Here is a 23,771-nt window from a genome sequence, read left to right on the forward strand (position 1 = left end):
AATGAGAACCAAACCAGAATTCAGTAAGCAGCACAAATATTCCCTGAGGAATAAACAGGAACTAAAAACACCGTCAGATAAACCACACACAGACCGTGTCTCTAAGTGACCCACATTAAAGGCCACACAAGAGTGTTCTCCAGCAGAGATGAAATAATCTGGTCTGGAGGAAGAGCGCTGCCAAAAAGGCCCAAGGCAGATAACCGCCACGCGGGTCCGAGGCAGGCAGCCGTGTACTGTTACGGGTGCCTCTGCTTTTCAGCCCTTCCAGTAGAAGCGGTAGAACCCGCAAACACCGACATGCACACATGTATGTGAATCAAACCCACAAGTTCACACTGATGCCGCCAACTCTGCCCTGAGCTCACGAGACCGAGCCTCCCCCTTTCCACAACCGTGGTTTTTCCTCTTTTCTTTTTTCTTTTTTGAGACAGTTTCACTCTTGTTGTCCAGGCTGGAGTGCAGGGGCGTGATCTTGGCTCACCCCAACCTCCACCTTCTGGGTTCAAGTGATTCTCCTGCCTCAGCTTCCCGAGTAGCTGGGATTACAGGCATACACCACCACACCTGGGTTTTGTTTTGTTTTGTTTTTTGTATTTTTAGTAGAGACAGGGTTTCTCCATGTCAGTCAGGCTGGTCTCGAACTCCTAACCTCAGGTGATCCACTCGCCTTGGCCTCCCAAAGTGCTGGGATTACAGGTGTGAGTCACCGCGCCCGGCCTGCATCCGTGACATTTCAGTCCACCTCTGGGAGGCTGGGCTCCCACTCTCCCAGCAGATTTCCTCATTTGCTTAACCCTACAACACGTGCACGAAGTCGCTGCAGAATTAACCCATGCCACCAAGAAAACAGGCCTTCTAGCTGGAGATTACAATTCGTTTATAATTTTTATCTTTATACTTGAAGGTTTATAATCACATCGTGTCCAGGAGTTTCTTGGGTCAGTCTTCTTTTCATTTTTCTTTTTTGTTGGAGGACACAGTCTCGCTCTGGTGCCCAGGCTGGAGTGCAGTGGCACAATCTTGGCTCACTGCAACCTCTGCCTCATGAACTCAAGTAATCCTCCCACCTCAGCCTCCTGAGTAGCTGGGATGACAGGTGTGTGCCACCACCCAGTTAATTTTTTGCATTTTTTGTAGAGATAGGGTTTCACCATGTTGCCCAGAATGGTCTTGAACTCCTCATCTTGGGTGATCCACCTGCCTCGGCCAGCTTTCTTCCTTAAGTGTACTTATTCATTTGAAATATAGTAAGTTCATTTGTTTGCTTGTAACACCACCTGTATTTTATTTTTTAGTTTCTCCAAATCTCTCAATAAAAGGAAAACTAGAACAGTGAAACCACAATCCTCTGATGTTATCAACAACAACAAAGACGACGGACACGGTATTTCCATTAACCACCAAATGTAAGTGGAAGGGACAAACCATGAATATGGGTAAGTGTGTCCCTGACTTAATGATGGTTCAACCTATGAATCTGCAACTTTACGATGGTGTGGAAGCTACTGGCATTCAGCACAAACTGTACTTTGAATTCTGAATGTTGATCTTTTCCTAGGCTAGCAACATATGGTGTGACACTCTTGCATGAGATATTCACTCTTGCATGAGATATTCAACACTTTATTACAAAACATGCTTTCTGTCAGGTGATTCTGTCCAACTCTGGGCTAACACAAGTGTCTGAGCACATTTAAGGGAGGCTAGACGAAGCTATGATGTTTGGCAGATTAGGTATGTTCAATGCATTTTCAACTGAGTATGTTTTTAATTGATGATGGGTAGATCAGGATGGAAGCCCTCATAATCAGTATGCCAAGGCCTAGTTGGTTCTGTTCAGCTGGAAAAGAAAGATGTCACCAAGCGTGTGATACACCGATAATCCCCAAGTAGCCGACAGGTACTACTGGGCGGCCCACAGAACCAAGCTGCTCAAGTGGGTGACTTTCTGCACATCTGCAAAGCAGAGGAGGATGAGGGTCCGAGGTCCAATCTGGGGCAAAACAAAACAGCCGACACTTTCTTTCTGGGGCAAAAATTCGCACGAAGAGAAGTTGCTGGGCCTACCAGGCCACCCAGAACTAGACAGAAAGTCAGCAAGAACAGAGGAGACTTGAGCAACACCGTCAGCCAGCTGACCCAGCAGACCCGCTGGAGCGCCGCCCCCACAGCCGCCGGCACACATGCTTCTTCAGGGGCCCGGGGAATGTCCCCCAGTACAGACCACAGGCCGGCCCGTAACGTACGCATTGGGTATTTCAAAAGGACTGAAACTATACAAGTCCTCTAAACACAATGGAGTTAAATTATAAAGCAAAAGAAAGAAATCTGGGAAATAAGCAATTATTTGGAAATGAAATACAATTCTAAATAACTCATGGGTGAAAAAGAAACTGTGAGGGAAACTGGAAAATATTTTCAACTGAATGACAATAAAAATACAACCCACCAAATGTATGAGATGCAGCTAAAGTGGTGGTTGGCAAGAAACTGAAAGCTCTACATACCTGTTAGAAAAGATGACCTCCAGTCAATAAAGTACTCACCTAAAACAAAACACTAGAAAAAAACAGCAAACCAAACTGATGCAAGCCAAGGAACGCAGGTGACCTCCTGAAGGCACAAGAGGTAAGAACGTGCATTTGCCCTGAGAGCAGCATTCGGCAGCAGGCCAGCATCTTCATTCAGCCCAGGGAGACCCAGCTCAGATTTCAGACTCCTAATGTCCGTTTGCGTGAAGCCACTTGGTTTGTGGTAATTTGTTAAAGCGGCACTAGAAAACTAATATAATAGGCAACAGAAAAGAATTCTGTCAAATCTCACAGAAGGGTATGAGAAAAATAAAGAGCAGAAAAACATCACTGCAGATAATGAAATATGCTCACAGAAAAATGTGACCTCAAATTAAATGAAAACAGCAACCTCCTATTACAAAGACACTAAAGAAATTAAGAAAATGATATAAAGAAACAACATAAATCAGGATAGAAAAATTCTGATATGAGATTATAGGTCCCACAAAAACATTAAAAATAAAAGTAAAATATGACTTCAAGAATGAAGACCTAAAAAAGAAGAAACATGAGAACAAACTCCACAGATGACAACCTAAGATAAATGAAGGCGAATCACAATTTTTTTAATGAAACAGAAATGAGGGGATTAAAAAAGACTCAAGAGAAACGGACCAATTTAAAAGATGGGTAAAGAAGATCCAACGTATGTACAATCAGAACAGCCACCCCAGAAACAGGAGGGGACAGGGCAAGAGAACAGAATACTAAACACTTAAAAACCTTTCCTGAATTAGAAATTGTCAAGCCACACAGTGAAAGGGACTGAGAAAATCCATCCTCAACTAATAACACTAATTTATTTTCTAACAAAATTACTAGACTTAAAAGAAATCCTTTGGGCTCTCGGGCAAAGTACAAAGTCACTTGGAAAGAAAAAACTGTCATGATTTTGACAGCAATGCTTTATTCTAGAAGACCATAGAATAACATATTTAAGATATTTAAGGGGCCAGGCGCTGTGGCTCATGCCTGTAATCCCAGCACTTTGGGAGGCCGAGGCAGGTAGATCACAAGGTCAGGAGATCAAGACTATCCTGGCTAACACGGTGAAACCCCGTCTCTACTAAAAAATACAAAAAATTAGCCAGGCGTGGTGGTGGGTGCCTGTAGTCCCAGCTACTTGGGAGACTGAGGAAGGAGAATGGTGTAAACCCGGCAGGTGGAGCTTGCAGTGAGCCAAGATCACGCCACTGTACTCCAGCCTGGGCAACAGAGTGAGACTCCATCTCAAAAAAAAAAAAAAAAAAAGATATTCAAGAAAAAAGTGAACTAGCCAGGCACAGTGGCCCACGCCTATAATCCCAGCATTGGGAGGTAGAGGCAAGAGGGCTGCTTGAAGCTGGGAGTTTGAGCCCAGCCTAGGCAATATAGTGAGACCTACAGCTCTACAAAAATTTAAGAACAACAACAAAAAAAAAGGGCGGGGTGCGGGGAAGAAAATGTGAATCAAGGATTTTATGCGAAGTCAAACTGGCCTTCGAGCACAATGAATGCAGAAAAAAAGGTTCTCAAGATGCAGGAACCTGGGAAATCTTGTTCCATGAGTCCCCCCTGAGAAATCTACTGGAGAGCAAACCTCAACCAAAGACAACAGGAACACGAGGACCCAGTGTGAGAATTTATTTTTATTTTTGGAGACAGAGTCTCGCTCAGTTGCCCAGGCTGGAGTGAGTGGCGCGATCTCTGCTCACTGCAGCCCCACCTCCCAGGTTCAAGCGATTCTCCTGCCTCAGCCTCCTGAGTAGCTGGGATTACAGGCGCCTGCCACCACGCCTATATTTTAATAGACGGGTTTTTTTTTTTTTTTTTTTTTTGTATTTTAATAGAGACAGGGTTTCACCACATTGGCCAGGCTGGTCTCCAACTACTGAGCTCGGGTGATCCACCCACCTTGGTCCTTGGTCTCCCCCGGTGCTGGGATTAGAGGTGTGAGCCACCACGCCCACCCCCAGTGTGAGCATTTAACACACAGTCACGCGCTGCACAGCAACGCCTCGATCAGCAAAGAGCAGCACACCCCACGGTGTCTACACAAGGTAAGAACACCGTCTGTTTACTGTGCCTTTTCTGTTTGGACACACAAATACTTACCATGGTGTTACAAATGCCTACAGGGTTCAGTGCAGTAACTGCTGTGCAGATTTGCAGCCTCGGAGTGACAGGCTATACCATCTGGGTTTGTGCACGTACGTGCACTCTATGAGGTTCACACAACACAACGTCGCTGAGTAACACATTTCTCAGATCACACCCCTGCCCTTAGTGAGACTGGGGCTGCCGTCACTTGCAGAGCGAGGACTGAACAAGGGTTTGGGGGAGAAACACAGCACCATAGCTGGACTCCGCGGTTTCTGACTTCACGGGGGCTTTGCTGGGATAGAACCCCATGGTCAGTCAAGGAGCATCTGAACTTAATGATGGTTTGACTCGCAATTTTTCAGCTCCACGATGGTTTAATCAGGGTTTGTTTTTTTTTTTTTTGAGACAGGGTCTCACTCTGACACTCAGGCTGGAGTGCAGCACACAATCTCAGCTCACTGTAGCCTCAATCTCCTGGGCCCAAGCGATCCTCCCACCTCAGTCTCCTGAATAGTTGGAATTATACCTGAGTGTCACCACGCCTGGCTAATGTTTTTAAACATTTTTTGTAGAGAGGGGGTCTCACTCTGTTGCTGAGGCTGGTCTCAAACTCCCAGGCTCACGTGATCCTCCCACCTCAACCTCCCAAAGGGCTGGGATTATAGGCGTGAGCCACCATGCCCAGGCTCCAGTCAGGTATTAAGTGCATTTTTGACTTTGATGGGTTTATCAGACGTGGCCGTGTCCTGAGCTGTGGGGCATCGTAGCACGTAATGGCTGCATGCTCTGCAGCTGAGACAGTGCGTAACTACACAGAATGGGAAGACTGGCCGGGCGCGGTGGCTCACGCCTGTAATCCCAGCACTTTGAGAGGATGAGGCAGGCGGATCACAAGGTCAGGAGATCGAGACCACAGTGAAACCCCGTCTCTACTAAAAATACAAAAAATTAGCCAGGCGCGGTGGCGGGTGCCTGTAGTCCCAGCTACTCGGGAGGCTGGGGCAGGAGAACAGCGTGAACCCAAGGGGCGGAGCTTGCAGTGAGCCGAGGTTGCGCCACTGCACTCCAGCCTAGGTGACAGAGCAAGACTCCATCTCAAAAAAAAAAAAAAAGAATGGGAAGACTGAGGCAAAAAACATCTTCACTGTTTTCAGTAATGATATAGGTGGCAGTTGTACTGCCATTGTTGAGACTGTGATGTTTGTAGCAAGAGATAAAACAGATGAGACATGATGCAATATTCCAATTCTCTCATCTCCACTGTCCTTGAGACCAAGACTCTCAGTGGAAAAAGAGGACGGAGACGTAAGACTAAAGCACGGCCAAGCGAACGCCCTGCTGTCAGAAAGCAGCCCACATGCTCCAGCAGAGGCCTAGAACCAGCAGCCAATCCGACAGCAGTAAGCACCTGTCACATTGTCACATGCAGACTGTGGTTTTGAAACATCACTTCCAAGCCATTAAAAGAAACCAAAGCTGAAGAAATGGCTTATTTTGGGTCTGGAGCAGGAAAACTACAAGACAAGCGTAGAACACACCAGACAGCCAGAAACCTCTGAGAGAGTTCAGGGATGATGTCAAAAGGATCCAGGAGCCAGCTTGTAAAGGCTCCCGGTGTCCAAAGAGGACAGAATTTAACACCGCAAATATGTTTAAATTCATTAGTTCATCAATACCAACATCAAATCCCTAACTGGTCACCTCTGGAGGCTGATAGGAAAATGATTCATCATTGTGAAAACTGATGAATTTAAAAAAAGAATCAGGCATTTATCTTCAGTTTTCTCCATGAACTATAACACCAGAGAGTATGGATAAGAAAAGGTTTCTCTTTACTAGTTCATCTACTACATAAAGAAGCAATAACTCAGCCAGAACATCACACTTTTTTTTTTTTTTCTTTTGAGACGGAGTCTTGGTCTGTCCCCAGACCGGAGTGCAGTGGCACGATCTCAGCTTACTGCAACCTCCGCCTCCCGGGTTCAAGCGATTCTCCTGCCTCAGACTCCCAAGTAGCTGGGATTACAGGCACCCACCACCACGCCCAGCTAATTTTTGTGTGTGGTTTTTTTTGGTTTTTTTTTTTTTTTTTTTTTGAGACGGAGTCTCGCTCTGTCACCCAGGCTGGAGTGCGGCGGCCGGATCTCTGCTCACTGCAAGCTCCACCTCCCGGGTTCACGCCATTCTCCTACCTCAGCCTCCCGAGTAGCTGGGACTACAGGCGCCCGCCACCTCGCCCGGCTAGTTTTTTGTATTGTTTTAGTAGAGACGGGGTTTCACCGTGTTAGCCAGAATGGTCTCGATCTCCTGACCTCGTGATCCGCCCGTCTCGGCCTCCCAAAGTGCTGGGATTACAGGCTTGAGCCACCGCGCCCGGCCAATTTTTGTGTTTTTAGTAGAGGCGTGGTTTCACCATGTTGGCCAGGATGGTCTCAATCTCTTGACCTTGTGACCTGCCCGCCTCAGCCTCCCAAAGTGTTGGGATTACAGGCATAAGCCACCGCACCCGGCCTACAAAAAATTGTTTAAAACTTAGCTGGGGATGGTGATGTGCGCCTGCGGTCCCGGTTATCAGGGAGGCTGAGGTGGGAAAACCACTTGAGCCCAGGAGTGCCACTGCACCGAATTCTAGGCCACAAAGCGAGACCCTGCCTCAAAACCAACCACAATCTACAGGAAACCAAAGGATAGAGGAACACACTGGGCCTCTCCAGAAGAATGCAGCCAGCAAAATCTAGTCCAACCACCAAGTTACCTCCGAAAATACTTCCATGGGAGGTGGGGTGGATAACGTAACCTGTAGACTCAGACTGAAAGGTCAGCCGGGCGCGGTGGCTCACACCTGTAATCCCAGCATTTTGGGAGGTCAAGGCGGGTGGATTACCTGAGATCAGGAGTTCGAGACCAGCCTGGCAGCAGGTGAAACCCCATCTCTACTAAAACCACAAAAATTAGCCAGGTATGGTGGCAGGCACCTGTAATCCCAGCTACTCAGGAGACTGAGGCAGGAGAACTGCTTGAACCCGAGAGGCAGGGGTTCCACTGAGCCAAGATTGCAACACTGCACTCCAGACTGGGCAACAGGGCGAGACTCAGTCTAAAAAAAAAAAGGAAAAACTTAACTAATATTTAGAGGTACTCAATTCAGTCAAAACAACAAAGAATAAGGAAGTAGCTGCTGTAACAGTAAGATCCAGGCAGCCTCTGCTGGGAGGGAGGGGCTGGGGCGATACGCACAGGGGCTCTGGAAGCTGGCAAGCACCTCTTGACCCAGGCATCAGTTACAACTGTGTTCATCATATTACGCTGGACGTTGATTTTATTCCATTTCTGTTTCTGTATCTGTGCCACACTTTAAAATAAAAAAGATTTAAAAACACACTTATAAAGCTATACCAGGCTGGGTGCAGGGGCTCACGCCCATAGTCCCAGCTACCTGGAGGCCAACGTGAGAGGATCGCTTGAGCACAGGAGCTCAAGTCCAGTCCCAGCAAAAAAGCAAGGCCTCCGCTGTACAAAAAATAAAGAAGAGAAACCACCTTCCAAGTGATTTTGCAGCAGAAGCATCCGGGCGGCTGCATACAGGTCCCATGCACGGGGCCAACCGCCCTCACGGACTTACTAACAGAATGAGCCACGTGCATTCAATGATCTCAAGCGCTCCGTGCTACATCCAATTTAGTAAAGCACATTTTTTCATTCTTCACATTCAGATTGAAGCAATTTAAAAGAAAACCAGTTCAAGATACCCCTTCTCACCCTATCATCCTGGCAAAAATCCAAATGCTTAGTAACGCCCTCTGTGGGTCAGGTCGTCTCCCCCAGTGCTGTGCGGGGGAATCTGGCATCTCCCCCAGTGCTGACAGGGCGCAGGCCTGTGCGGGGGAATCTGGCGTCTCCCCCAGTGCTGACGGGGCGCAGGCCTGTGCGGGGGAATCTGGCAGCACTCACCAAAATTACACGTATCCTCCTACCCAGCAACCGCACACTAGGAACAGACCTGAAGACAGCCCTCACCAGACACAATGCAACACACGGCAACGTCAGTCACAGCAGCATCCGACGGCAAAGAATCAGAGTCCATCAACAGGAACCACACATTCATACATGTGCTGAGCAGAAAAACCAGACACGCAGGGGCCAGCCACGGCGGCTCACGCCTGTAATCCCAGCACTTTGGGAGGCCAAGGCAGGTAAATCTTTTGAGCTCAAGAGTTCAAGACCAGCCTGCGCAACATAGTGAGACCCCATCTCTACAAAAAATTTGAAAAAATCAGCCAGCATGGTGGCATGTGCCTGTAGTCCCAGCTACTCAGGAGGGTGCGGTGGGAAAATCGCTTGAGGCCGGAGGTCAAGGCTGTAGGGAGCCAAGATCAGGCCACTGCACGCCAGCCTGGGCAACAGAGCCAGATGGTGTCTCAAAACAAACAGGTTAGGTGCAAGTGGCTCATACCTATAATCCCAGCACTTTGGGAGACTGAGGCTGGCAGACCATTTGCGGCCAAGAGCTCAACGCCAGCCTGGCCAACATGGTGAAACCCCATCTCTACTAAAAATATAAACATCAGTCAGGCGTGGCAGCGGGTGCCTGTAGTCCCAGCTACTCAGGAGGCTGAGGCAGGAGAATCGCTTGAATCCAGTGCGAGACTCCGTCTCAAAACAAACAAGAAAAACAAGACACACACAGTGTCAACAGCCCATGGTAACGTTTGTGAAAGACAGGAGGGGAAATGAGTTGTGGGTGCGTTTTGCTTATTTTTACAGGACGTAGCAGAAGTAAAAAGAGTTGCCTAGGCCGGGCACAGTGGCTCATGCCTGTTATCCCAGCACTTTGGGAGGCCGAGGCAGGTGGAATGTCTGAGCTCAGGAGTTCGAGACCAGCCTGGGCGAACAGTGAAACCCCATCTCTACTAAAGTACAAAAAATTAGCTGGGCGTGGTGGTGCGTGCCTGTAGTGCCAGCTACTCGGGAGGCTGAGGCGGGAGAATTGCTTGAACCCGGAAGGCCAAGGTTGCAGTGAGCCGAGACTGAGCCACTGCACTCCAGCCTGGGCGACACAGCAAGACTTTGTCTCTAAAAAAAAAAAAAAAAGGTTGCTTAGAAGAGTGGTGGGGATAGGAAAGGTAGCTTTTATGCTGACCTTTATAACAGGTAATTATTTCGTACATAAAATTTTTTAAAAATCCTAAATCTGGCCGGGCGCGGTGGCTCAAGCTTGTAATCCCAGCACTTTGGGAGGCCGAGACGGGCGGATCACGAGGTCAGGAGATCGAGACCATCCTGGCTAACACGGTGAAACCCCGTCTCTACTAAAAAATACAAAAAACTAGCCGGGCGAGGTGGCGGGCGCCTGTAGTCCCAGCTACTTGGGAGGCTGAGGCAGGAGAATGGCGTAAACCCGGGAGGTGGAGCTTGCAGTGAGCTGAGATCCGGCCACTGCACTCCAGCCTGGGCGACAGAGCCAGACTCCGTCTCAAAAAAAAAAAAATCCTAAATCTAAAAATGATCTGAAACAAATGGGCAACATAACCAGAGAAAAGAATATTTGTCTTATTTCTTTCTTGGGAAAAATAAATAAAATAAAAAATAGAACAAGAGTATTTGTCAAGGAACTTTAAAACACAGCACTTTATTCATCCAAAGTAGAAGATAACTAAGGACAAAAAGAACTCAACAAAAAACCTACAAACTTAACTAAGCAGTTTTCTTCGTAGTGGTAGTATTGTAATTCCACAACATATTTTATGTACATTTTAGCAAAAAACAAGTAATTATGCAAATGTATTAAAATTTTTCAGAATATATAATTTAAGATTCAAAGAAATTATGTGAAACTATATATATATATATATTTTTTTGAGACAGGGTGTCACTCTGTCACCCCGGCTGCAGTGCAGTGACGTGATTGCAGCTTAACACAGCCTCAACCTCCCAGGCTCAAGTGATCCTCCCACCTCAGCCTCCTGAGCAGCTGGAACTACAGGCACATTGTCATCTTGCCCAGCTGATTTCTGTATGTTTTTGTGAAGATGGGGGTTTTGCCATGTTGCCCAGACTGGTCTGGAACTCCTGAGCTCAAGTGGTCTCCCCACTTCAGTCTCCCGAAGTGCTGGGATTACAGGTGTGAGCCACCACACCCAGCAAAACTACACAATTTTAATGAAAATTAAAATTAATTTTAATTGTAATTCATATTGAGAATACCAGAATGAACTCACAACGTTTTAAATATGTATTTTCTAGCTGTGTCCATGAAGAGAGCATTAAGCAATAACAGACAAACACAGTGACCACGTCTACGGCCCGGACGTTGGTGTCCAGATGCCTTTCTGCACTAAAAGGAGCCCAGACACTCTGGAGAAGCAGCTGACGCAGGCCAGGGAAAGCCGTCACCGTGGGCCTGGGACACTGGGCCAGAAAGGATGCACTCCCAGGACCATGTGCTGAGTGAAAAGGACACAGGGGCCAGCTTGGAAGGGGCTCCCAACTGGTCACATTTATAGCCATTTGAGCATCACAAAACAAAAGGCTTTACTAGATTATGACATGTTAATAAATAAATAGAAGTCCACTAGTCCACCTTGATACTCAAAGACAACAAAGGAAAAGTAAAAACATTTGCCCCCATGGAGGTGTCTACTAGACCACCTTCCGCTAAACATTGGTAATAAAGGGAAAGAACTCAGCATTTTCTAAGAGGCAGCAAAGAAGGAAAACATAGATAAAAATAAAGAAAAAAAGGAACAACAGCATACGAAAGTCAAGGTGTTGCTGCCCACGGGTTCTGGGGAGACCAGCAAACAGTATGTGGAAGTCTGATGGGAGGAGGGCGTCCACACACCCTGAGATACCCCCTCATCTAACTTGCCAACTGCGGGGGGCAGGCACACAATTTAAAGGGCCAGCGAGCGAAGTTGCATCCGTCCTCATGGGACAGCCTCCGCCCACAGTGCAGCACGCAGCATTACCTGCGCCCCAAACGTGCCCCCTGCATCAAATCAAGTCTCCCATTGCCAGATCACAGGGGGTGCTCTGCGGGCTCCAGATGAAGACAGACATCACAGTCACTGCGACGTGTGGCCCTGCACTCGATTCTGGTTGGGAAAAACAGCTAGTAACGACGTTGGGGACAACTGGGGAAGTCGGACCATGGACCGGATGACGCCAAGGGACACAGTTTCGTAGACGCCATCGATCGCGACTGTCGTTAGACAGGAGAATGTCCTTTTCCCTTTCTCAGGAGAAAGAACACTTAGAGAAGTGTCCTGATATCTGCAATTTCCTTCCAGACAGTCCAGCAAGTGCCAGGTGGCAGTGGGTGGCAGTCACAGTAGCTCCACCTGGGGGCAAGGGACACAGGAGTGCCAACTCTGTAAGTTAGAAACTTTACAATAACCTTCAAACAATGGAAGTATATTCGTTTTCAACTCAGAGCACACGCGCTCTCAATAGGCTGTCGAGTACACCCAGGGAGTCAAAGAGCTACACATCAGACTCTGGGCCTGGTTCAGACGGAGACATGGCAGTTTCTCCTCCTGAGGACATAAATCACCATCCGGGCTACACCTGAGAGTAGCCTTCACCTATTCTGAGGGTGCACAGCAGCATGAACTGCCACAGCTTCCAGGAGGAGCCACGGGCTCACAACAGCTGCCCACACAGAAGCCAACATCCAGGTCTGGGCTAAACTGAGAAGGGGGCTAGGCGCCGTGGCTCATGCCTGTAATCCCAGCACTCTGAGAGGCCAAGGCGGGTGGGTCACCTAAGGTCAGGAGTTTGAGACCAGCCTGGCCAACATGGTGACACTACTAAAAATCCAAACACTGGCTGAGCACGGTGGCTCACGCCTGTAGTCCTGGCACTTTGAGAGGCTGAGGTGGGCAGACCACGAGATCTAGAGTTCAAGACCAGCCTGGCCAACAAAGTGAAACCCCGTCTCTACTAAAAATACAAAAAAAAAAAAAAAAAAAAAATTAACCAGGCATGGTGGCACATGCCTGTAATCCCAGGAGACTGAGGCAGAAGAACTGCTTTAACCTAGGAGGCAGAGGTTGCAGGGAGCTGAGATTGCGCCATTGCACTCCAGCCTGGGTGACAGAGCAAGATTCCATCTCAAAACACAAACAAAAATTAGCTGAGTGTGTGCGGTGGCCGGCGCCTGTAATTCCAGCTACTCGGGGGGCTGAGGCAGGAGAATCACTTGAACCCAAGAGGCAGAGGTTGCAGTGAGCCGAGACTGCACCACTGCACTCCAGCCTGGGCGACAGAGTGAGAAGAAATAAACAAACAGAGAAGGGGAACCCAAAGCTAAAGGTCAAAGACAGTGGCAAGGGGTCTGACTCCAGAAGTCCGGAGTCAGAGCTGCTCTGTCAGACGTGCTCAGGAACCCAGGCAAGGCTGTCTTGGAAACAGGGCACCTTCCAAAGCAAGCCAGCAACACACTAAGGTCAGCCGGTCTGAGTTCTGTCCCTGAAATGCTCTGGGTCACACGACAGGGTCATGTGGATTGTTCTGCTGGTGGTTTTGTGGGTCCCCTGTATTTAACACCAGCACCCTCGCCATGTACCCATACCGTGGGGGTCCGGGCAGTCCCACTAGTGACAGGCCTGACATCGCAACTGTGGCTGAACACTGCTTGGGAGTCTCTCACTTACAGGATGTGGAGCGTGGCTTCTGTGACGGAGTAACCAGAGCTCTCCCAAATGCACATGCTCCCGACCCTGCTCTCTGCAGCAAACAGGTAGAGCAGACACCACCAGGTGGGCCTCGATGAGGGGCAGCTTTGGAGGAACTCAGCCCCTCAGGGTTTGTCTGTGGAGGTGGCAAGGCGGGTGGTGAGGCAGGAAGGGCTGGGGGCCAGGTCCTCCTGACCCTTATCAGGGAGGGGGCTGCATCTGTCACAGCCCCACCCCCAGGGCCAGGCCAGCATCAGCTGTTTCTATTGCACACAGACTTTGCTGGGAAAGACCTGGGCCATGGCTGCTGAAAAGGCTTCATGAGAGGTGGGAAGCTGGCCGGGATTCCAGCGCGGCCTTCACAGAATGAGGGATGGGACGCTGGCCGGGATTCCAGCGCCACCTTCACCTAGAATGAGAGGAGGCAAGCTGGCAGGGATTCCAGCGCGGCCTTCACCTAGAATGAGGGATGGGAAGCTGGCAGGGATTCCAGCGCGGCCTTCACCTAGAATGAGGGATGGGAAGCTGGTCGGGATTCCAGCGCGGCCTTCACCTCGAATGAGGGATGGGAAGCTGGCCGGCATTCCAGTGCGGGTCATTTAGACTGCGTGTCCCCTGAATCCCCAAACAACCTGGGGGAGCTGGGAGGTGGCTTCAGCAGCAGGCCCTTGGGCCAGGCAGGAGGCGTACACTGGGACACTGCAAGGCTACCTCTGCACCTCATGGATGATGCTCTCCTGGGGCTTCTGCCATCACCCCCAGACCCTTCAGGGCTGGACTCTAACCTCCTCTCCCCATGAGGTCTCCGGAGCACACTTTCCTGAGAAACCGGGATTAACCCTGCTCTCACCTGCCGGTGTTTCTCCTTGAAGCACCTACTGAGCCTTTTTCTCTGGTTTACGCTGCTCCTCACCACCACGTTCCCTGAGGCCAGGGCCTTCTTTTAAAACCACCAGGGTTCCAGAAGGCAGAGAGGCAAGCCCCTCTGTCTCTCCTGCTCCCCTCCTCCTCAGAAACGGCAAAGAGCTTACTTTATTCCCAGCGATACCTCCCAGAATTTGAACCACCAAAAGCACATACCCAATGATTAGCAAGGAAGGGATCTGAGGTACTGCAGAAGGAAGACAAACCTAGATGCTGAAAAGTGGGGAGCAGGAGAAGGGCCTGGAGGGCTGGGATGCAGAGAGGGCCGAACCCCCGAAAGGGGCTGAAGCCACAGAGCCGCTGGAATCCACAGACACTAAAACGGAAAGACAAAACCAAAACGCTAAGGGGTGTCACGGGTTGAGCACACTGACTTTCTTACACAGCCAAATGTAAATAAGAGGGATTCCTACAGGTACATTCTCAGGTCCTGAGATTTAAACAGTGAAGGAAACAACATTGGTAAGGAAGGGTCAGCTTGGCCTCTACCCCAGGGCTGGGCGGAGCCACACCCAGCAGTTTCACCTGCTCCCTCCTCTCAAAAGACAACCACCACACCAAAGAGAACCAGACCAGAAGCTAAAACCAGGCAAAGAAAAAATGCAAAACAAAGTGAAGGGCGGCACTGACCATGATCACTTACTGCCCGTCATGCCCCCCGCGTTCCACTCCCCAGGGCTCCTCACCAGGAATCTGAGATACACACACACCTTTCACTAAAAAAGCTGCTTCTCAGCTCCTTTGCACACACAGAAGTCAGTCCGCTCCCCTAGTCATTTTCTTAGTCTTTCTCCAAGGTGTTATGGGCATACTTTGCACAGCTGAGTCACTCACTGTGTGGGGGAGAGGGGGGAGGAGGCGACCTTAAAGAGCAGCAGTTTTACACCCGAAACATCGACCACCTTATTCAGGAATTAACTGGATGAGGGTGTGTGTTGGGGGAGACTGTAACCACCTGTCAAGTGGACCCAAAGTCTTAGGTTTCTTTCCACATAGATTAACTGTGTCCTCACCTCAAAGACTGGGCCCTGTGAAGCTTTTTCAAGATTCACAGAATCTCTCTTAACCTGTGCTAGATCTTTTCTTGAAAAAAAGCCAGTCATGACAAGCAGATATAATTCGTTTAAGGACTACGGGAAGTGTGCATCCTTGTATGGATGTCCCATTGGAAACCCTATGGAATCGAACTCCTGTAAACTTTCCTCTTGCAAGATAACTTTGGTTTTGTTTCTTGTTGTTGTTTTTGAGACACAGTCTCGCTCTGTCCCCCAGGCTGGAGTGCGGTGGCGCGATCTCGGCTCACTGCAAGCTCCTCCTTCCGGGTTACACCATTCTCCTGCCTCAGCCTCCCGAGTAGCTGGGACTACAGGCGCCCGACACCACGCCTGGCTAATTTTTTGTATTTTTAGGAGAGACGGGGGTTTCACCATGTTAGCCAGGATGGTCTCGATCTCCTGACCTCGTGATCCGCCCGCCTCAGCCTCCCAAAGTGCTGAGATTACAGGCGTGAGCCACCGCGCCCGGCCAAGATAACTTTGTTTAGTAACTGAAATTAATTGATAATCATAATGTGGCTTATTCATGGCACTTAAAAAAAAATCCTAACCAAATCCTTCCTAGTCTCAATTTTGTCACCATGACGTACACAGAAAAAATTTAAAAATATTTATATGTAAAAAGTCACAGGGTGCCCTTGCTTTACCAAACTGGCCTCATTATAAGGTCTGAATGGATTTCTAAAAACTATGCACATAATCTGATCAGGGCTAACTTCAAAACAAATAACTTCCCTTTTGACCAACACCAGAACAACAGAAGCTTCTGACGGCTCACCTTGGCCGGGACGTTTCCACGGTGGTGCCCGGGTCTACCAGGGCCACCGGGAATACGAAGGCGCAGAAGGGAGCCCGAGGGGCTGCGATTCTCTTAGCAATGACGACAGTGTGGGTCACACAACGGGACAAAAGAAGAAACAAAACTGACTGCGAGCTCATTTGGGTGTAGGAAAACCACTGCAGTCGAAAAACATTTGAAATTATGGTTCGCAAGGCAAGTTATGTTTTTATTCATTCAATGTGAACGGTCATCCCCAGAACCACGTACAATAACCTGCCTCGGGGCGCATCGCAAGGACCCATCTGGGCTGAGACATGAAGCAGGGCCCGGGTGGCCCTTCCTGGAGGTGGGACGCGAATGACACATCCAGAGAAGTCCCAGGGACCGGGCTCGCGGGGCAACTCGACGTGGCCGGGACAGCGCGCTCCCGGCGGACCCGGGCGGCGCCCCGAGCCCCGTCCCGTCCGCCCCGTCCCGTCCCGTCCGCCCGGAAGCAGCGGCGCGGGCACGTGGGCCAGGCCGGGCGCCGACCCCGGGCACTCGGCCGCTCAGTCGGCGCCGCCCCCGCGCCAGCTGTCAGGGCCGGGGTCCGCGCAGGGGCGGGTCCGGGGCGGCGCCAGGCGGGGACCCCGAGGCCACGGAGCCGCGCCCCCGCCCGCCTGGCCCCGGCCCCGGCCCGGCGCGGCGCAGACAATGGCGCGGCCCGGCCCGGCCCCGGCGCGGTCCGCGGGGGACGGGGCTCGCGGCGGGCGGCGGGGCGGCGGCGCCCGCGCACTCACCTCGGCCCGGCCTCTGGGGCGGCTCCCGGCCGGCTGCGGACGACGGCGGCGCGGGCGGACGCTCCATTCATTACCGCGGCTTTGTCTGCCCCCGCGCCCCTCCCGCGGCCCCGCCGCCCGCCGCCCCCGACGCCGCCGGACGCTGCGCCCCTCCCAGGGCCCCGCGCGGCGCGGGGCGGGGCTGGCCGGGGGCGGGGCCGATTTGGGGGCGGGGTCTATGCGCGCAGGCGCAATGTCCACGTACCCGCCCCGCCTCGTCCCTGGCCGGGTGGGAGGACGGAGCGGCTGAGGCACGGCCGCTGGGGCGGGGCCGGGCGGAAGACGGAGACATAGTGCGCGCTGCGGCTCCGCCTCCGGGTCTGGCTGGGCAAACTACGCAGGCGCAGTGCGAGCTCTGGCGCCGGGGGGCGACGGGCAGGGCCCAGGCACTCTGGCTGGGCGGGGTGCGGCCGCCGCGGTTAGTTCCCGTGGCTTGGCCGTTGGCGGCGGCTGGGCGCGCACTCAACGGCCTACCGCGGGTTTCCGGGACGGCCGGCAGCGCGGGTCCCGGTCCCGCCCCGAATCCCCTTACCTGGCGCGGAGGCCGCTCAGTGCGGTGCGGTCGGGCCCCATGGGCTGGGACCTAAGCCTTTGAGCCTAAGGCGATCGCGCTCCCTGGGGGGCGGGATTAACGCCTAAGCCCCGAGCCGGGTCGGCGGGAGGAGGGCGGCCCTCTGGGCGGGCGCGGGACCGGGACTGGCGGTGCGGAACACGCGGGACTCGTCCGCTCTCAGGGTCTGAAGAAAATGTGTACTTTTAGTGTATTATTTCCTAACACAAATGTCTGAGCCGACCAAATAAACTCTGCAGGCTGAATGTGGCCCCGGGGTTCTCCGTAGGTGACACGGCTTTCGGCGTTTTCTCGGCCTGAGTGTGAGAGTGAGACGAGCCCGCGTCGCGGTCACCGGCTAGAGCGGGAGCGTGGAGTTATCCCGGCCGCCTCTGCCCAGAGCCCGCCCCTGCCCCGGGATGTCCCCCTTCACTCACACGCCGACTGTTCCAAAGTCCATGCCCAGCCTGCAGCCGGGTTCTGTGTGGTGCCTGAGCTAAGAATGCTTTTCTCGTTTTTAAGAAGTTGAGGGAGAATTAAAACAGTATTTCAGGATATATGAAAAGTATATGAAATTCAAATATCGGCCAGGCACAGTGGCTTACGCCTGTCATCCCAGCACTTTGGGAGGCCGATGCGGGTGTATCACCTGAGATCAGGAGTTCGAGACCAGCCTGGCCAACATGGAGAAACCCCGTCTCTACTGAAAATAAAAAATAAAAATTAGCCAGACGTGGTGGTGGGCGCCTGTAATCCCAGATACTCGGGAGGCTGAGGCAGAAGAATCACTTGAACCCGGGAGGCAGAGGTTGCAGTGAGCCGAGATCGCACCATTGCACTCCAGCCTGGGCGACAGAGCGAGACTCCATCTCAAAAAAATAAAAAATAAAATAAAATAAAATAAAATAAAATAAAATAAAATAAAATGTTAGTTTCCTAAGGAGTTCAATTGGAACACCGCCATGCCTGTTCATATAGTTAAAAGGTAAACTGCTTTTACCTTCCACCATAACTGAGGAGCTGAGACAGGGCACTGACACCCAAAAGGGGCTCCCTGTTTCTTTTTGTTTTCTTTTTTTCTTTTTACTTTTTCTTTCTTTCCTTTTTTTTTTTTTTTTCTGAGACGGAGTCTCGCTCTGTCCCCAGGTTGGAGTGCAGTGGCACGATCTCGGCTCACTGCAACCTCGGCCTCCCGGGTTCAAGCGATTGTTCTGCCTCAGCCTCCCGAGTAGCTGGGACTACAGGCGCACACCACCACGCCCAGCTTATTTGTGTATTTTTAGTAGAGATGGAGCTTCACCATGTTGGCCAGGATGGTCTCCATCTCCTGACCTCGTGATCCGCTTGCCTCGGCCTCCCCCCAAGTGCTGGGATTACAGGTGTGAGCCACTGTGCCCGGCCCGGGGATCCCTGTTTCATTCAGAGTGGAGGCCAGTGTTCTCAGGCCTGCTCTGCCCCTGCCATCCCCTCATCAGCTCTGCAGCAGCCCCCGGCCTCCTTGGTGCTTGCTTTGGGGTATTTGCACTGACTCTTGTCTGCCTGGAATGCTCTTCCCGTCTGCCAGTGTCAAACTCCCAGACGGCTGCCCATATGTCAGCATAGTGGGAGGCTCTCCGGGGCCATGCTCTATGAAGTAACACTTTGCTGTCCTCATCCCCTCTCCGGGCTCTGACACACTATATATGCCTGTGTCATGACTACCCCTGACAGCCTCCTGCTAGAATCAGAGGGAAGGGGGACTTCATTGTTGTATGTGCTGAGGGAGCCTGGCCAGTGCAGAGAGCAAGCGGTCCTACGCTTTGTGGAGTAGGTTAATGGGCCCCACAATTGCCTGGCACTCAGTGCAGAAATAGAAGATTCCTGGGGCCAAAGAGCAACAGCTCTTCCCAGAGGGACCCGCCAGTGAGTGACTGAGTGCAGGTTGACAGGTCCCTCCTAGTGCCTTCCAACTTGTGCAGGGCAGCCAGGTGTGGCCTATTCTCTGGCCCCTCACAGGAAGATGCTGTTTTGTATGTTGGGTGATCCTTGGAGTAAGTGCCCACATGGGACACCCTGGAGCATGGAAGGGCACGCTACACGTCATGGGGCCAGGACCCAGCATCAACTGGGACTGTTGCAGCAAGCCAGGGCCCCATGCCCCCACCAGCTGCAGTCCATTCATTTAATCTTTGATGGGCACTTTCTGTGTGCCCGAGATACAGTATCTTATTTTTTCTTTTTTTTTTTTAAGTCTGCAAGTGCTTGGTACATGCACAGATGGTATTTATTTGCTGTTTGTCTTAAATTGCATTCTTATGCATCTTATAGAGAGATAAGGAGAAAAAAAACATTTTCTACAGGACCATCCAAACATGTAAGTGGCTTTTCATGGGACAGTTTCCCATTACGGGAGAGACATAAGTCGATTCTCAGTCATCCAGGGTGTCAGTATCTTATTTTTTCATTCATCTGAACCAAAGTGTGACATCCCAGGACCAGGTGTTTTATCTGAGTTCCGTGCACAGACTCTGAGCCCTACCTGTACAGGGCAGTGCGAGTCAGGGGTGCTCAGCACTGAGGCAGAAGAGCAGCTGGTGCCCTGGTCCTCTGTCCACTGAGGCTGCAGGTAGACCCACAGCATCTTCCGAAGGCAGGGAGCCCTCTGTACTTGGAGCACTGTGGCCCTGGGGGGTTCGCCCTCATGTGATGTGACCTTGGTTGAGTTTCTTGGCTGTGAATTAAGATTATGAGCCTAGCTTGGGGGTAAGGCATGGAGCTGATGGTGTCACATGTGGAAGCAGCTGGGTGACGCCAAGCCCAGTGACCATTGGTCACTGGGGAGGCACAGACCTCGCTGTGGCAGGGTCCTGAGGGCCAGGGCCTCAAAGGAGGGCAGCTGTGTCCCTGAGCCCCACAGGAGTGAGGGTGTACACCTGCCAGTCCCCTGCCTACAGTGGTGGTGGAGTGGAGCCCCATGGTCCCTTCTGTCTGGAATCTCAGACCTGGCACCCCTCCGCCTTCCTGTGCCTCCTGCCTGCCTTTCAGGGCAGCAAGAATGCTGTGTGCCCCACTGGGGAGGGAGGTGGGGAGGACTCCAGAGCGACCAGGTGGGGGCTGCTGCAGAGGGGATGGCTGCTCTTGGGTGCAGACCAGGGTCGGGTCCGGTCCTGGGCACCTACTGGTCACTCTCCACCATGATAGGAACCTCACCACGTTGTCCCTCATCCCCCTCACCCAACCAACCCACGCGGAGTGTCCTGAGGGCTTCACCACGCAGCCCGGAAGGGGCAGAGCTGGGGTCACACAGGTCTCAGAAGCCCACGCTGTGGCTCAGAACCCCAGGAGAAGGTTCTGGATGTGGCTCCGGTAAGTGAAAGGTGGACTCAAGGGAAACCACAGGCAGGAGGGAGGCGCATCCAGGATCCGCGGCCACCGGCCTCTCAGACTGTCCTCTGGGGCCGGGTCGGGAGGAGATGGAAAGCGGGGGCACCACAGGCTCGTCCGAACCAGCGCGTTCATTGGGCCACACCGACCCCAAACCCCTGCATGCCGGCGGGACCCCTGGCTCTCCTGCGCCCACCCCAGCCCTGCTGGCCGCTGGGGCATTTGAGGGATGGTTGCGGGGGGTCGGAGGGTGGAAGGGGCGTTGGGCAGCCTCGGTGGGGAGGGGAAGAGGCTTCCCGAGCTCCGTGGACTCCCGCATTAGGGTGGGGGAGGCGCTCCGGGTTGGGGAGGGAGGAAAGGAGCCGGGCGCAAGGGCGGCTGCGATCGGGGAGGGGGCAGCTAGACCCCACCCGGACTACAGGTTGCGGGATGGAGCAGACGGGAGGAAGGAGCCCGGATGCTGCGGACCCCACGCCTGCCGACCGTCCCCTCCCTCCCTCCCTCCCCGCAGAGGCAGCGCGGGGACCCGGCCGGGGTGGGGCTAGGGCGGTGCGCCCCGGAGCCTCCAACCTGGACCCCACCCCGGAGGCGCCGCGACCGCGCTCCCGCCGCCTCCAGGAAGGTGCCCGGATCGCGCCTGCGGCCCGAGGACTCTGTGCCCCGCCGCCTCCCGTCCTGTCCCGCCCCGCACCTGTCCGCGACCCCGCGGGGCCGGTCCCCGTCTCCACCTGCAGTCCGGGACGCGGCGCCCGTGAGGGAAGCGGGGAGCTGGGATCCCCGAGCCTGGGCGCGGGACACCTCATGGCCCGCACGAACCTTGGTGGTCCGGGCCCCTGCTCCCCCAGAGCAACGCCCAGGGCTCGGAGAAACCCCCCCGAAGCCGTGGACCCAGACGCTCCCGGGGGACCTCGGTGGGACGGGCAGGGCGGGCGCAGTGGGCTGGGGGACGCGCACTGACCCCGGGCGAACCAGAAACACCCCCCACCGGGCACCTCCCCCAGGAATCGCCTACCCACCCCCATTGTTCCCCACCAGGTTTCACCCTCTCACCCTCCCCCCAGGCATCTCCCCCGCTGCATCGCCCCCTCGTAGGCATCGCTCCGGCCCGGGCATCTCGGCTCCGTCCTGCCCTGGGGGGCTGCAGTCCGCGGGGAAGAAGCGCAGCGAGGCGCCCACACCGGGAAAGTGTCTCCGTGACTCTGCGAAGTTACACTCCGGATGCGTCGCTGCGGGCTCGTGGGCTCGTGGGCTGCAGCCCCCAGCTCCTGTCGGGTGGACTAGCCCGGGGCCCGCGTGGAGCCGCTCGGGCAAGCCCGGCCTGGGGGGGGCGCGGCGCAAGGCGGGGCGGGGCGGGGTCCTAGGTCAGCGCCCAGCCCCAGGCCTGGCCCCCACCGTGCCTCTGTTTCCCCATTCCTGAGAAATCGGAACGCCGGCGGCACCCCCTTCTCCCGGCCGGAACCTGCGCCCTCCGGATTTCGCCCCTCGGTCCAGGCGGAGGCCCGGGGGTGGGAGCGCGCCGCGGGCCAACTTCCCTAAAGGGGACGGTCCGGAGGACGCCCAGAAGGGAAGGACCAGGAAGCGCTGGGCTGGAGTCTGGCCCCTTCCTGGGGGGTCGGGGAGGGGGCTGAAGGTGGGGAGAAGACCGGCGGGGCTGCTGGGGGACACCGAGGGAGCGTCTAAGAGGAGAACTCAGGGTGGGCGACGCCGCAGGGGAGTTGCCTGGCAGGGGCGAAGGCCTCGGGGAAGTGGAGCTTCTGGCCGAGATCTGCATCTGTGGCCGGGGAGGGAAAGGGTCACAAGGGCAGTGCGCGCCGGGAGGGAAACTCAGACCGGGGGGAAGGGGCTGCGCGGCGGGGCTAGGTGCGTCGGGTGCTGGACAGTGAGCTCCAGGAGCCCGCCGGTGCTCAGGTCAGGCCTTAAGGTGCTGGAGCCGGGGGAGCCGGAACGCGATGGGGGCTAAGGGAACGCGCTGGGAGGGGTGGGGCGGCAGCGGCTCCAGGCTGCGGTGGCCTTGGTTCTGTCTGGGCGCCCACGGGTGGAAAGGGATTTGGAGCTTGTGATCATAGCTGGGACTGCCAGATTTAGTGAATAAAAATACAAAATTGCATGGGACGGGACGGGCGCGGTGGCTCACGCCTGTAATTCCAACACTTTGGGAGGCCAAGGTGGGCGGATCACTTGAGGTCGGGAGTTCGAGACCAGCCTAACCAACATGGTGAAACCCCCATCTCTACTAAAAATACAGAATTAGCGGGGCGTGGTGGTGAGCGCCTGTAATCCCAGCTACCCGGGAGGCTGAGGCAGGAGAATCGCTTGAATCCGGAAGGCGGAGGTTGCAGTGAGTCAAGATTGAGCCATCCAGGCTGGATGATGAAAGCGAATCTCTGTCTTAAAAAAAAAAAAAAAAAGGCCGGGCGCGGTGGCTTATGCCTGTAATCCCAGCACTTTGAGAGGCCAAGACGGGCGGAGAGACCATCCTGGCTAAGCCGGTGAAACCCCGTCTCTACTAAAAAAAACAAAAAACTAGCCGGGCGAGGTGGCGGGCGCCTGTAGTCCCAGCTACTCAGGAGGCTGAGGCAGGAGAATGGCATGAACCCGGGAGGCGGAGCTTGCAGTGAGCTGAGATCAGGCCACTGCACTCCAGCCTGGGCGACAGAGCGAGACTCCGCCTCAAAAAAAAAAAAAAAAAAAAAAATTGCACAGCACGTACTATAGTAAAAAATTATTATCTGTAATTAAAATGTACCTGATTGTACTGTATTTTATCTGGCAACCCTAATCATAACAGGAATGTTGTTCTCTGTACATAGTCCAGTCGACAGCAAAAGTATTTAAAAAGGTGAAAAAACTATTTATGACCACATCCCTAGAAGAATAACTTTAATAACAATTAGGTGTATGTTGCCCAGGGTTTGTGTTTTTTGTTTGTTGTCTTGAGTCAGGGTAT

The 23,771-nt window shown here is 53.1% G+C and overlaps 1 protein-coding gene across 2 annotated transcripts in view; it reads right to left on the bottom strand.

Moving 5' to 3' along the window:
• The window catches only part of ZBED4 (zinc finger BED-type containing 4), a 35,403-nt gene extending 18,385 nt beyond the window's left edge, over positions 1 to 17,018 (bottom strand). The window contains exon 1 of one of the 2 annotated variants that reach the window (XM_038007287.2): positions 16,873 to 17,018. The gene's annotated coding sequence lies outside the window, so the exon portion shown is untranslated. Of the gene's footprint in view, positions 1 to 16,090; positions 16,675 to 16,872 lie in introns of those variants that run through there. The other variant, XM_007976163.3, reaches the window with a different exon arrangement.
• Between the last annotated feature and the right edge of the window lie 6,753 nt (positions 17,019 to 23,771).

This window comes from Chlorocebus sabaeus, chromosome 19 (assembly GCF_047675955.1).
Source record: "Chlorocebus sabaeus isolate Y175 chromosome 19, mChlSab1.0.hap1, whole genome shotgun sequence".
Taxonomy (NCBI): domain Eukaryota; kingdom Metazoa; phylum Chordata; class Mammalia; order Primates; family Cercopithecidae; genus Chlorocebus; species Chlorocebus sabaeus.